General features: G+C 37.2%; 1 protein-coding gene across 32 annotated transcripts in view; it reads right to left on the bottom strand.

The window, feature by feature from the left end:
* The window catches only part of Zbtb20 (zinc finger and BTB domain containing 20), a 793,227-nt gene that overhangs the window by 36,735 nt on the left and 740,145 nt on the right, over positions 1-16,347 (bottom strand). The gene's annotated exons all lie outside the window — the stretch shown is intronic.

Below are 16,347 nucleotides of genomic sequence, written 5' to 3'. Positions count from 1 at the left end.
ATGTTTTCTGTATGATGGATGATTATAGAAAGTAATCTGCTAGCTAAAGGATCATTGTTATCTCTGAGAACCTGTCTGAGCACTCTCTAAGATGGTTATGTAGAATATGGGTGGTTTTCTGAGGCTTAATGTAAAGGGAATGTTAAAAAAGTAAAAATTGGGTATGCTGATCTGGAAGACAGGATTATACCAGGTGATCACATTTACACTGGGCATTTTTAGAGTGAAGGGGAACATTAGAGTACTTAGGCCAGAACAGCAAGAGTAAACAATGGGTGGGATATACATTTGCCCTAGGTAACAGAGTACCCTATGCATATGCTCCAGGGAACTATTAAAACTACCTGAGGAAGACAATAGTCAGCAATGTGGAGGCCATGGTAAGCCTGATCCATTGTTGCCCCTGTATTTTCAGGTTGTGAAAATGAGGGATAATGATGATAACATTTAGATCCACATTAATGGCTTTCCTATTCTTCTATACCACCTCTCAGATGGCTCTCAAGAATTCCTCTCTCCAATTCATTCTTCAGATTCCTCATTCTTGGAACAATGTAAGAAATAAAACAACTCATCATGATACTAAAATGTAGAGTTTTCTATATATAATTTTACTATCACTAAGGTCTTTTTTTCATTTAAAATAGTAGGTAGTAAAATCATCACCTCTGAGTAAAATGGGCTAATTAATTTTTTTTTTTTTTTTGGTGATACCAAGGGTGCTCTACTACAGAGCTCCATTCATTTTAGTGTATTTCAACACAGAATCTTGCTAAATTGTTAAGGCTGGCCTTGAACTTGCCTCAGCCTCCTAAGTAGCTGGGATTGCAGGCTAAAACAGATTTATCTAAACAGGTGAGAACAATCTTTAAATCATAGCATAACACTGGAGATGTTGAGATGTCATGTATGACTGAGATGACTTCTTTCAGATAATTCTGGGAAGTGTCTTTATCACAATTATTTTAACAATGAATGCCATGTAATATTTTGGTGTATAATCTTATTTACTTCTGTTATGTTTTCAGGATATGTCTTATTATTCCTATTTGCTATAAGATGAAGTTGGGTTCTCAAAATGTGTAAGTGACTTGCCCATAGTTTTACATAACTAATAAGTGAGAGGGTTGGGATTAGAATCCATTCCTCTTGATGCTCTTTTCACTGCATATACTGGATTCTGAGTAATGGAACTTGAATTGACATTTAGATTTAGAGCCGTCCTTATCTCAGTAGGATAAAAAAATACATTGAAAGTTATGGATATTGCTTTAGAGACAAGAAATGGTCAACATCAAAAGCTGTTGTATCACACAGATACACACACACACATACACACACATTCCATGAGAAAAATTCAAACTGCTTGTTTGACTAAATCAGATTGTAAGTCAAGTAAATCTAAACAATCAAGTTATCTGCTAAATATTCTGAGTTATGATTACTGCAGCAATGTTGTCACCAACTTCATTAAAAACTACAGAAATGTAAACTTATATACATATACATGCTGATCTGATAAGCCTAGCTGGATTTTTGCAGACATAATTCTTAAACATCTTCCTAAGTATTCTGGCCCCACACTGCGATGAGCAGCCATGAAAGGCTGAATCGCTTTTTGCTGATATGGGTACAGATGTGAGGGAGGGACTCTGCCTCTCCATTCAAGCGCACCTCGTTTCTCCAGCACACAATGTGGAGGCAACTCCTTTCCCAGGCTTTCTTTCATTTTTAACACTAATACAGTGGGAAAAAGTTTCTGCCACAGCAAGGCAAAGTCCAGGCTTTTGTGAACATGTCCTTTTCAGCCAATGGGCATTAATGTATAGATTCCAATGGAATAAATCTGAAATACTCTACTGTAGAAGATTTGTCCCCATTGAAAACACATCTTGATTAGATGGTTATTCAAGGTCTGTATAGGAAGGAATGGTGTGAAAATGCTAACTCTATTCTTTCCTAGATTGGCACTGAATAGGCATTTGAGCTATTCAAAACACACACACACACACACACACACACACACACAAAACAACCACCCCCCTCCCCCAAAACCCAAACCCTGTCAACTCTATAAAGCTACACAACTTTACATACATTTTGTGTATTTGAGGATGCCTCCCCACCTTAAAGAAAGAAAAACTTGGAAAAACCCACCATAGTATAAACGTGAAACTGATGCAAAGTGATAAAAGAGAAATTGTGTTTTAAAATAATAACCTACTCCTTTCACCAGAGTAAAAAACATGAAGTCAGCCTGTGATGGCATTCACTAGAAACATGCTGAATGTGGTGATGTATTCTAAGTGACTATGTTGTAAGAGGGAGCACAATGTATGGGGCTGAAGCAGGGGTTAGTACTGAAGGGGAAAATCTGCCTGGTGAAGGTGGGAGAGGGCCTGGCTCTCTGTTTTGTAGGAATTCAGCTCCTGCCAGTCCCTTAAACTGCAGGGGTCCAGGGATAGGACTTAGCATGAGAATAAAAAGCTGCCTGGGCATAAGAGAAAATGAACAAGAAAGGAAACAGCAGGCAATACAATCTCTTTTAATTAGGTGTGAAATCTAGTCCTTTCTCAGTCAGGAGAGCAAAAGGATATATAAAATGAGACTAGTGCAAGAATAAGGTGCTGCAGAGGGGGATGGAAACTGGAGTTTCTATGACTTGGGAGGAAACTCTAGCTATCAAAAATAAAACCAATAGGAATTTCGGTCAAGTCAACAGGTCTAAGTCAAATGGCAGGTCCGAAAAACCCTTGGGCTTTCAATCTGGGGCACCAGGCTCAGATGAGGTAAGTAGGGCAGCACAGGAAATAGGGCTAGGGTAGCCAGGCCTTCACAACCCAGTCTCATACATCACACTCTTCTCAACATTGTATCTTGATACCTTTAGCATGCTGAGGTTGATCTTTCATATATGAGGTCATTAATGATGACCTTAAGCTATTACTTTGGTGCCACTTGCCAACTTGGTCATACTAGGAACAAGTCAGTGGACTCTGGGGAATGCAGATAAGCATTTTGGTCACTCAGACCCCTTACTCCTTAAATTTCCTGCAAAGAAATTCAGTAATGCCTACCTCACCTAAATGCCAAAGGGCCTTTCTGAGCCCTTGTACTATAGGACATACAGAGGTTTTAGCTCAGTTTCCCCATCTAGAATAAAGGGCTCTGTGCCTTCCCATCCTCTCTTTCTATTTCACTGCTATTTTCACATTTTTGGAGGGTGGCTGGGAGCACTAGGGAAATCAGCTGTGCAAGAGGAAGGCAGCAGGCAGAGCAAAACCTCTTTCTCCTACCTGGCTTCTACCTGGTAACCTTATTCCTATAGTGGGACCACAGAAAGGCCATCAGTCTGTGGGAAGGAGAGTTGTAGGGTTTCAATTATCCATTCTTGGGCCAAAAGGGGGAGGCTTGGGCCCTTTCCTGATGAGGGTTCTTCTCTGTCTTCCAGGGTACCTAAACCCAGTGTTCAGAAACCACCAGGGATTTTATTATTATTATTAAAATTATTAACTTTAAATTATTTATATAAGCATTCTACATATGTTTTTACAACTGTAGTTAGGAATGTCTTTATTATTACTTGAATTTTAATTCATCTATGAGACATTTTTAAAGAGTACTAAATATTTAAGAGTATTTAATTTAATTGGTGGGTATGGATAGCATCTACAGTCTTCATGAATGGACATGTTTTCACTTACATAGAAACAAGATTAGTAGCTTTCATTAGAATATCAAAAAGGTATGCATTCTTCCCAAATTAATACTCATGGATTGAGATTCAAGTATCCCTAAGCTGATCTTTACTACTTTCAATAATCAGAGCCCTGAAACTCATGGCAGCCTTCATGATTCCATCTAATGCAATAGGATTTTTGATAAGCTGATAGTTCCCACTGCTTTAATTGATATTATTTTATAAGATAAGGTAAATAATTTAAATAAAAATTTGGATTGAATCTAGGTTTTATCAGAGTAGATTCCATTTGATAGTTAACACAAATCCACAGAAGAATTAAGGGAACACCTTTTAAATTTTTTGACCATTAAAATTAGATATTGTGGCATATAATTGGAAAAAAACCTAAGTACAAATTCAGTACACAGTTTTAATCCAGCCAGCAAAATCTGATTCACTTGAGAGCTCTGCAGGACTACTAACAGGTACTCTTTCTTTTCCCTTACTGTCCTTGCCTTCCTTTGCCTTCTCCCTCTCTCTCCTTTCTTTTCCTCTCTTTTCTTTCATTTTCTTCTCTCTTTCTTCCCTCTCTCCATTTCCTTCTGTTGTTATACCTTTAAATTTTATTAAGTTTCAAGTATGGGGAACAAGAAGGCAAAATTTGAACTAGGAAAGCATTTGCCCTATGACCCTCAGCCCCATTCACAAATCTAGATTTAACATCCATCACTGGCTGCGTTTTCTTCTCTTCTCTCTTTATATTTTGTCTGAATGCTGAGGATACATTTACATTACTAGTGGGATTTTCAGGTCCAAAGGAAGAAATAATCCCAGGGAAGACTTTTACAGTTGGCCCTAGAGACTCTTGCAGAGTCTAAAGAGTCTAGAGACTCTTCCTGTCAGTTATCGCAGGTCTTTGGCTTACCAATTTCAACTTAAGTCTGCTGTCACATCTAAGAAGGAAGAGGACATGCCTAGTCAGATGTCTAAAACTGCAATATAACTATCTTGTGGATAAAGTTGCTTTTAGGGTTGCTTGAATTGTCAACAGTTCATTAATGGAATGTTTACTGTGACTACTTCAGTGTAAATGGACCTATAAATAATATAGAAGAACTGAAATCTAAAAAAAAAAAAGAACAAGAAGAAAGAAATTCATCCATAAGGACGTTTGATATTCAAAACATATTAATCAGTCAACTTCTACCAGAACTCAGTGCTCAGGAAAAGCTGCATTCTGCTATTATCTTTTTGGATCGTACAAATAACATAATTGATCATATTTCTTTCTTGGCTTTGTTTACTAGGGAACTCTAAATTAAAATTTAGTCTACATTTTAGCAACTATATAGACTTCCTGATTTTTTTTCTATATAAATATTTCCTCAGTTTTATTCTATGGTTAATTCCTTATTTCACTTGTACACTGTTTTCTTCATTATAATTACATAAAATATATTTCCTCCATATTTATTAATAATTGAATATTCTTTTAAGTCACCCCATACCCTTTAGTTATGAGGTGAGGGTATAATCAAACAATTAATCAATTAGTTATTCAGCATCAACTTTATGAAACCAATTTTGCATATAAGTTATAACTTCATTTTGAAGTATTATCAAGCTACATATATATTAGGGTTATCTAGAGAGAATCAATAGGATGTGAATATAGATACATGAGAGGGGATTTAATACGGAAATTGGCTTATGCTATTATGGCATCTTATGTTATAAGTCTTATGACAGATAATCTGCAGGTTAGGGACACTGAAATTCCAGTAGCAAGGGTCATTCAAAATACAAAGGCCTTAGAACCAGGGAAGCCTAGAGTGGCATTCTCAATTCAAGGCTGGAAGCCCAAGGGCACAAGGAAGGAGCTATTGATATTAAGTTTCGGGGTCCAAATGCCAGCAAGTCTGAAGTTCTGATATCCAAGGCAGATGAGTCTTTCTCAGCTCCCAGGTGGAGATATCAATTTGCCTTCTGTATTTTTCCTCTGTGAGCCCTTAATGTATCAAAATGAGGCAGAGTCTTCCCTACTTGTTCCACTCATGGGCTTGCCACTTCTCACAGACAAATCGAAAATGATGCCTATCTGAGTTTCTAGGGGTTCCCTAATCCAGTCAAGTTGGTATCCAAAACTAACTATCACAAGTCCATCCTTTGTCAACTTGATACTCATACACATATCCTCAAACCATTCTTAATTTTCAAATAAAGAAAATAACAAGGTAATAGTTTTGCCTTACAAGATACAACGGAAAATTCCCTAATTCCTTCCCCAGAAGAAGAGGCAAAAATTCCTGGGTGATATTTACTCATCTTTTGATATTCTATGATTTAAACATTAAAATGTACAATGAACAATAAAGAAAATATCTCTTATATGATAAAGAAAAGAGAGGAATGAAAACAAAGACATTGCTTAATATATATGTGTATATATATAAAATATGTGTATATACATATATAAGAAATAGGTATGTGTGTATATATGTATATGTATATACATATACACATGACAATTACAGTCTCCATTTCTGTAGTTGGTCATGTAGTTCTAACAGATAATTATTGTATTTTCTACTTCCCATTTTATATTGCCTTTGTGTTAAACAAATACCTCAGATGGTCATGGTTCTTTGGGATGGCTCCAAACTTCTTTCCTGAGAAATCTGGGCCATTTGTAATCTTTCTCAGTTGTTGTAATTTCCCATTGACCTTAATCATAGGGCATGGTAATACTGAGATGTTCAAGAGATCTCCACTGTTTCAGACATGTTTTTCTTTACCTCCATCATGGAGTAGTAATTCAACTTCCATTTGGTTGTTTAGATCTACTACCCCAATCAACATCATAATTCCCTTCTTAGCCTGTTGACTCAGAGGCATGAAGAAATCAAAGTGGCCACGTGGCAGTTTTAACTTCTAATTCAATGGAATCATTGTTGTGTCTCTTGTGGAAGCATTCTTTCTTTTGGAACTAAGACTTCTAGGCTAGCAGAGCAAAAGTTGTTGAAACAGAAATAAAATTTTTTTTAGTCCATCACTAGGATGATACCACTCCCATTTTCATTTTTGATTTCTGGATCCATGAATCCTGGCTCTTGTGGAAACAGTACCATACACTGGATGTTGATTTAGAGCACATACTGCATTCTGGAGAACCTTGCCCCAGTCCTGCAAGGTACTGTCACCTAGCTGGCACTGTTACTGCAACTTTGAAAGGCCATTTCACCATTCTATCAAGCCAGTTGATTTAGGATAATGGTGAAAATGGCAAGACCACTGAATTCCATGAGCATGAGCCCATTGCCATACTTCTTTTACTGTGAAATGAATTCCTTGGTCAGAAGCAATGCTGTGGGGAAACCATGCTGGTGGCTAAGGGATTCTGAGTCCAGAGACTAGTTTTGGCAAAAGCATCATGTGCACAGAAGGCAAATCTATATCGAGAATGTGTATTCCAATAAGGGTAATATGCTGCCCCTTTCATGACAGAAGCACACCAATGTACTCAACCTGCCATCACGTTGCTAGCTGATCAACTTGGGGAATGATGCCACATCAGGGACTCAGTGTTGATCTCTGCTGCGTGCAGACTGGGCACCACAGCTGTAGCCATAGCCAGATTGGTCTTGGAGAGTAGAAGTCCATGTTGCCAATCCCACATATATCTTCCATTCCTGCCATCATGGCCACTTTGTTTAGGAGCCCTTTGATAATAACAGGGGTGGGTAGGGAAGGAGGCTGATTACATTCCCACATTAAGTCATACTATCAAGCTGATTATTAAAGTTCTCTTCTCTGAGAACACACTTTGGTGGGCATTCATATGGGACACAAGTATCTTCATATCCTTTGCACACTCAGATAGGTCTATAACTCCTTCCTAAATCTCTTTGTCATCAATTTTCCAATCATGTTCCTTTCAAGTCCTTGACCTTCCAGCTACTGGCTACAGGTCATATACTGCTATATAATCAAACATCTAGCCATTTCTTCTTTCAAGCAAAGGGCATAATGAGGTGCATTGCCTGAAGTTCTGCCAGTGAAAAGATTTCCCTTCAGGACTGTCCTTCAGGGATGCTCCAGAAAAGGGAAGTAGTGCTGTAGCTGTCCATTTTCCAGTGGTACCTGCATATTTTGAATAACCATCTCTAAATGAGGCCCTAGTCTTTTTTTCCTCACAGAATACTCCCCATGAGGCCATGTACAGGTTGGGAGAGAGTAGATGGTATAGTAGGAGGAGGAACTATGGGCATTTGGGTTCCTTGTTCTTTAACTTATTTGTTCCTTCAGGACCTGTTCACTGGGAAAAATCCAAATAAGGCCTTTTAGGCACTGTGCTTCTTTCTTGGCTATAGGAGGTGCCAGATGCAACAACTTATCTTTTACCTTATATAAGGGATATCTCGACATGCTCTACACCATAGGACCCTTAAGAATTTCACTGAGGCATAAGACCCCAAATTTTAGATTTATATTCTACCCTCTGACACACAGATGTTTTTCCAGTAAGCCCAGAGTAGTTGCTATTTCATGCACACTAGGTCCAATCAGCATAATGTCATTAATGCAATGAAACAGTGTGATATCTTTTAGAAAGTAAAGGTGATCAAGATCCTTGGGAAATAAATTATGATGTAGGGCTGAAGAGTTGATATACCTCTTAGATAGGACGGTGATGGTGTATTGCTGGCCTTGCCAGCTGAAAGCAAACTGCTCCTGGTAGGCCTTGTGGACCAGTTTGGAGAAAAAGCATTTTCCAGATCAATAGCTACACACCAAGTACCAGAAGATGTGTTAATTTGCTCAAGCAATGAAAACACATACAGCAACTGCAATAGGAGTTATCACCTGGATAAGTTTATGATAATCCACTGTTATTCTCCAGGATCTTTTTTTTGCATAGGCCACACAGGAGAGTTGAATGGAGATGTACAAATCACCATACCAGCATCTTCCAGGACTTTGATGGTGACACTAATCTCTGCAATCCCTCCAGGAATGTGCTATTTTTTTTTTTTGATTTACTATTTTCCTAGGCAAAGGAAGCTCTAATGACCTCCATTTGTCTTTTCCTACCATATCAGCCTTCACTCTGTAGGTAAGGGAACCAATGTAGGTATTCTGCCAGTCACTAAAAACACCTACTCTAATTTTATGCATTTGCAAACTGGGGAAGTGGCCACAGGATGGATTTGGGAACCCACTTTAAGTCAGATCTGAATTAAAACTCCAATAACCTGATTTCCAAAAGCCTCTACTCTGACTGGAGGGCTACAATGATGTTTTGAGTCTCTAGGAATCATTGTTAGTTCAGAACCACTGTCTAGTAGTTTCTGAAAGGTCTGTGTATTTCCCTTTTCCCAATGCATACTTACCCTAATAAAAACCATGTGTTCCTTTGGGTAAGGATGGGAAAAAGATTAAATTTTTGACATAAATTTTTGGTAGTGTACTGGGGTCCTTTTTCAAGGGGACCCAACCTACCCTTCATTCTAGCTCTGGATCTCTGAACTGGCTCATATTTGGGAATCAATTGAGTGGTTTTTATGCTTTGAGTTAGATTTTTGTTTACTTCACCTGAGTTTTCTGTTTATATGGATCAAGTAAGAATTTGGTAGGCTTTCTATCCAATCCAATTCTAGAAACACTATTATGTGTAGCCAAAGTTATAGATTATGTGAGTCAGGTTATTCTGATTGTGGCTTTGACCCTGCTTTCCGTTATGGTAACTACACCTACCTTGCCCTTGGCAATAGAGTAAAACCATTGGCCCTGCCACTGCAGAATCTAATTATTCATTGCAGTAATTCTCACTACAATGTCTGGGCTAAGAAGAGGAGCAATCACAGATCTTTTCAGGAATGGTGGGGCTTCCTTCACAAATTTGTTTTGCAAACCCCTGTTGAAAGGTATATTTTCAGATGCTGCAACTGTGGAGGAGTAGGTTTTATGTGGAAAATCCATTTAACGTTCCAACCTTTGAATTCCTTCTTCTATGGTAAGCTAAAGAAGATTGGGCATCTCCAAATCACTCAGATTGGTCCTCTTTTGATCCATGTTTCAGCCAACAAACCAAACAAACCTTAAGGCCTTTCTTAACTCCTCAAGCTGCAATATATAAATGCTGCTCAGTGGGCTCAAATCAATAAATTCAGCCTATGGTAGTCAGGCAGACATTTCACAAAGGTTCTTGGCGCACCAATGGCCTACAGGTACCCAGCACACACCATATTTGTTGCCAAGGTGCCAAGAGAAAGATCAGCTCAGTTGAAGGGGTGGTGAAGGAAAGATCCAAGAAGAGATCAGTGAGGCTGTTGGCTAAGCCTGCTTCTGTAAAAGTGAAATAAAAGTCAAAAAGGCAGTGGGAACGGATTAATCTTCAGACAGAAAGTGCAGTCAAAAGGAAAGAGGGAGCAAAGGGAAAACTAGCTGACATAGCTAAGTAAGAAACTAAAAAAAAAAAAAAAAAAAAAAAAAAAAATTTACCCATAGAAAACAGAGAAACTGAAAACCAGCAGAGTCCAGCCTCTGATGAAATAGAAGAGAAAGAAGCCAACTCTGGGTAATGGTACACTATGTCATGTCACTGGTCCTTGTCTCCCTTCTTATGTAATCCAAAGGAATATTTTGATCAACTATGTTGTAAACACTGATTTTCTGACAGGAAGGAGGGAATCCCACTTCATTCCATTTTTAAATGTAAATTATTTTTTAAAGTGAAATCCTTTACTGATTGTTTAGTTTTTGGTACAATCAGAAAATAGGGGGACATTGAATATAGGAAGCTTAGACTGTCTAGGGTATCAGCTAAATGTTCCACAGGTGAGGGATTAATTTTATATTCTATAATACAAAGCATAAATCGCAATTTGGAGTCACAGTCATACATTTAATATGTCTTAAACATTTTAAATTACTTCCATTCCCATATTTGTAGAATTGTTTCCTAGGAAAACCACTCCTCTATTGTTGCCCTGTCAGAACTGTGTGCACTCTGCAACATGTTTGGTTGTGGTAATCCAGTTTTCCTAATAATTTTGTTAATGTATTGTGAAAGATTGAAAATTGGGGTATGTAGTGTATATGATTTAAAATTGTAAATTGGTGGGACTTATGGGATTCAAAGACATTTGAACATATTGGTACTTGATATCCTGTTTAGGAAAATTTGCCTTCAAAATCAAAGCTGGAAAGTCACTAGAATAACTATTTAATAAGGAATCACAACCCAGGGACTCTTAGATTTTTGGTATGTAAGAATTCTGGTATGTACAAATTGAAATGTCTGTGTACTGATCCTCAACACAATAAAATCTCAATTATGAAAGAAAAAAGTAAATTCAGGCTAATCCAACTTTATGTCCCTTCCACCACTGTCCTATACCTTTACTATCCAGACTCACTATGTTCCCCAGATTTCTGAATTTATAAATTAGAAAACTCGTGTAGTCTTTTGGAATATAGTGTACCTCCTTATGAGTCACACTTTACATGTCATCTTTATGGACCTTCTGGGACTAGTGAGAGGTCTAGAAACCAATAGGGGTGGCCCAGGAGAATCAGAATTGTCTTAGGGGAGGCCATTACCCTTTCCCAGCACAACAAATGCTGAGTCAGTCCCCTCACACAGAGGTGAAAGATTGGTACCACTGTGAGTGGGGCAACCATATGCAGGAAGAGATGTCATTTCAGCAGAATGGTGGTGGATGGTAGGTAAGGAGACCCCTTCTGCTGCAGGGGGGAAGGAAAAAGAGAAGACAAATTTGTTTTTGTTTTTGTTTTTTTTTTTGGCATGGGGTGGACACATTTTCACTGTCAAACAAGTCTCATTAGAACTTGGGCCTTAATGTCCCCTGCCTTATGAGGATCTTCCAGCACATTTCCATTTCAACTTACAGTGTCCCATTCTTTCTCAAACAGTGTCCTTACTTTAATAATAGGAAATACCCAGCAAGGCAGAGACTTCAATGTTTTTTGTGATTCAACCAGTTGCATGATGACAACTTGTTTTGGCTTTCATCAATTTCAGCCTTGTGGCTACAAGAGAGAAATTCTGAGCTGGGACACTCTTAGAAACTCTTTGGTCATTTAAATGGAGTTGGAGCCAATAAACCATATCCTTGATCATTTTTGTATTTTATTACTTTTTCCAATGACAATTAGAGCAATTGATCAGCATTATTATATTTCTTGGTTCTCCCTAACTGTTCTAAATTATAATATATAGAGTCACTAAATCCATTGTCTCTTATGGTGATGAGTCAGGAGTATCAAACATGTTTATCTTTCTTATCTCTAAAAAGAGTTCTACCATGGATTATTGGTGTTTTCTGTATTATTAGAAGTAGAGTCCTTAGCATTTTTAGATCTAATCAGATTACAGAGATAATTCTAGAAACCCCAAAATCAATTAAAGAAACTCATCTTTAAAATTCTGCTCCTCTGGAACCACTCCTGGTCCCCAAATCTATATTAATCAGGGTTCTAGAGAGACAGAATCAATAGAGAATATGTATATAGATACATGAGAGGGGACTCATTAAGGGAATTGGCTCATGCAATTATGGCGGTTGAGTTCTGTGACAAGAAATCTGCAGGCCAGGCATACTGGGATGCCATTAGCATGGCTGGGAGCAAATCTGAAGACCTCAGAACTAGGAAAGCCTACAGTGTGATTCTCAGTTGGAGGCAGAAAAGTTAAGTCACAGTGAAAGGGCTGATAAGAATCCAGGAGTCCAAATTCTAGCCAGCCTGAAGTTCTTATGTCCAAGACAGATAGATGAGCTTTTCCCAGCTTCCAGGTAGAGTTATCAATTTGCCTTCTACATTTGCTATCTTGGACCCTGAGCCAATTATAAGGAGGATGGCTCTTCCTTATCTATTTCACTCAGACTTATAAGCTTACCTCTTTTAAAAATACCCTGACAGACACATCCAAAGACATACCTTTCTGGGCTTCTTGATATTCCTTAATTCTGTCAAATTGGCCCCTAAAATTAATCATCACAACATGCTTTATGAAAGTCTATACTTTGAGCATCTGATTCCAGTAGAATAAAACATTAAAATCTATTCTCATATACTGTAATTTGTGAAGTTTTAACTCTGTGATCAAAGGTATAGACAGAAGATTCCAGACAACATTCTGAAAGATACCTACACACTCATTCCAGAATTGAAATGAAATGGCTTCTTGAGAAGGAAAGATCTGCTGGGACTAAGGATAAAAGTCAATGCAATTGGACTTGATGCCTTTAAATCATCTTACATTGTAAACCTTTAGAGACACCTTTAGGAGTTTCTTTCTTTCTTTTTTCTTCTAAAGATTTTTCTTTAGATTTAGTTGCTGCCCTATTGTAACCTTTTCTTTTGTTCACTAAACTTGGAGAACAAAAATACAGAGATGCTATATCTGTGGGTGGGATACAAAAATGAACAAAAGGATCTACTTAAATTCAGAGTTATGCAGTTTGAACTTGGCTTTGGATAGCCCTTAAAGAGGGCTGTATATATTCAAATGTGCAGTTAAGTTAGGTTCTTTATTTTGCTTGAAAATAAATTGGAAATTTTAAAAGTGATTATATTAAAAAACTATTACCTTCTTACTATTCTGTTCTCCTTTTGGTCTCTACATAATCAAATACTTATTTTTTGGAAAAAAATTAAATTTTAACATCCAACTAACTAAAAGATCCAACTAACTCCCAATAATAGCATTCCTTTGGAAAATATCATCAAGTAGTGATGAAATTTAGTTAGGTAAGAAATTATTTTTTTACTTTGGGGAAAACTTTTGCCTGAACTTCAATGAGTGAAAAAACAGAACTCTGTAGTACCACTTAAAAAAACTTCCTGACTAAAATTATCATGGAGTGTCCCAATTCATAGAACTCCCCTCCATTCTGTGTTGCTGTGTTGTTCTGAAACTGCTTTTGATGCAGGTCTTCAGATTCATGCTCAAATATTTCTGTGCTTGGGTCTTCTTGAAAAAAAAATAATTAAGTTGGTTCCAGTGTGACAACTGTTGGCAGGAGACAGCAGAAGACTTCTTTATGGAAGGTATGGATCTGAACATGACAGATTGTTTTACTGAGGAGTAAAAGCCTTCTATTCCAAAGGACAAAGGATATGATCTATGCCAGGGTTTCATAAGTCTTGTACAAATCTAGGGAGAAAAAGGGAGCCCTGAAACTTGACTGTATTTTTTACTAACTTGGGGGCAAGAGGCCTCAGGTTTAATTTTCTTTAGAAAAAGAAGAAAATGATTCTTGTACCTGAAGTGTGAGGGTTATATCTGAACTTTCTGCACATTTACTACGTAATTTATTACTTAACAGTATATGAATATCTCATTTTTCCATTTGTGCCTGTCTATCTTTATAAGAAGACTCTATGCCTCCTGAAAGTGAGTACCTTACCTCATTGTATTCTATAACTACAACTACAAATACATACAACTGGATTCCTGACACTCCCAGCATTTTTCTTAATGATGAGTAAGTTATATCTGAGAACTCATTTGGCCACTTCTCCATTGTAGTTCCTAGACATATGTACAGTTGTGGGAATGTCAGGACATGTTTTTTCTCTGAGGTGTATCTACAGGTTGTCACAAGAGATCTTTCCATGCACTGAAGGTCTATGTAATGTTCTTGTCATTTATTACTCTATCCCTCCCCTCTTCAGGAAACAGCCATGGTTCTATTTTTTATTATAAATTTAAGGCCTAAGGCAATTTATTTTTTTAGGTGTTCATTGAGTTTCCCATAAACCATATCCATTCATTTATGATTCCTGACCTATGCTACATTGTCCCCTTCTCCCTAATTCCATTTCTTCTAAGAGACTGCTCACTGGGTCCTCCTGTCAGTTGATTTTATTTCTTGAGCTTTAGGAGTCTTTTTAAGGGAATTGGTTCCTATGCTGATATGTTGAAGTATGATATGTTTTCTTCTAGCACTTTCAGTGTTTCTGGTTTGACTCTTAGGTCTTTGATCTACTCTGAGTTGATTTTTGTGCAGATTGAGGGGATGTAGTTCAATTTTACATGTGGATATACAGTTTTCCTAGCATCATTAGTTAAAAAGGCTATTTTTTTCTTCAACATGTTTTTGTCACCTTTGTCAAGGATCAAATGACTGAGTTGATGTGGATTTGTCTCTGTGTCTTCTATTCTATTCTGTAGGTCTTCATAACAGCTAAAGATTCAGTAGAACCCAAAGCTGAGCCACACTTCGTAACCAAATATGAGATGACCAATCTGTGATGTGATATAAAAATGATCAAGCCAAACTCTCATGACTCTTGCCTGACCTAGGGAAACTAAACTGCTTGGTAACAGATGCTACAGATGTGTCTATCCAGCTGATAATTGGTATTTATATTTGTGTTAACACTGTCAGGGACTGTTTAGAATATTTTCACTTCGTGGCCACTGGGTGTCCTCATTTACAAAGTAAATATGCAATATTTAGTGCAGGTCTCTGAGAGAATGAAAGACACTAGATTTCTCTTTTGGCCTTTCACATATTGGCTATAAATTTATTGCTAAACTCACAACCAGGTTATATATTAGTATGTTTTAAAAAATCTTCAGGTCAAACTGTTAAAGTTTATAATCCAAAGTAACCTATTCAGATTTCAGACATGAATTTAAAAAGCTGTACCTTCAATAGAGGGGACTGTGACCCAGCTATTAGAATGAGCCCTTATTCATTTGAAAATTGGCATGGGATTTTGACTATCTGCAGTGAGAGCCAGCAGAGAGGAGCAGAGAAGGTCTTAATTTATTCTTGAAAGAAAAGAGAACACCAAATATCTCCATGGGATATTTGTTATATTCTGTTTTTATCTCAACTTTACTGAAAACTAATTAAAAATAATAATGAGAAAGATAAAATATATTCTTTGCCTGGAAACCCAAAATAATGTGAAAAATAGTATGATAAGCTGGGTCAGTATAATGATTATCAATCATTTTACATTTAAAGACAAAGAACTAAGCTATTTTTTGGTGGACCATTTATCCCATCTATAAAATGAAGATGTTTATGCTTCACAGGAATGTTATAGGGATAAAGAAAATAGAATATGGAGGCAGGCATACAGGGTTCCTTAAAAGATAAACCATAAAAAATAAAGATTTAAAATATTATCAATACTCTATGGTGGAGTCACAGTTGTGTGTGACTTGTCCCTAATGGCAGGCAAGAGTCAAGGCCAGAGCTCACACAGTCAACGAATATTTACTGGCTTGATCACTCCAAGGCACTAAGTGTGACACACGGCTTGGGAATCATTTTGTTCTCCCTACAGTGACTTTCTGCATTTCTAGGATTGTCATGGTCTATAAATTTATACTTATATACATCTTGGATGAAATTCTTTTCCCATGTGGCAAAAAAGGATTTCTTCCTCCCCACCTTTCAAATTCTTCAAACTTGAGTTACAGAACTACAAATGAATACATATTTGTTTTTAAATATTATACTTAGCAAATTAGCTACTCTTTTTCAAAAGCAGACTTTACTGGAAGAATTTTTTTCTTTTTTTTTTTTTTGCTCGTGTACATACCAGCTTAATTATTATTCTCTGGCAGGTCGTTTCACTATATAAATTATCAACATGATTCAGTGCCATAACCAATAATT

The sequence above is a fragment of the Ictidomys tridecemlineatus genome, chromosome 3 (assembly GCF_052094955.1).
Source record: "Ictidomys tridecemlineatus isolate mIctTri1 chromosome 3, mIctTri1.hap1, whole genome shotgun sequence".
In the NCBI taxonomy this organism is placed as follows: Eukaryota; Metazoa; Chordata; class Mammalia; order Rodentia; family Sciuridae; genus Ictidomys; species Ictidomys tridecemlineatus.
The sequence above is the reverse complement of the archived record's forward strand: the minus strand, read 5'-3'. Positions and strand labels throughout refer to the sequence as shown.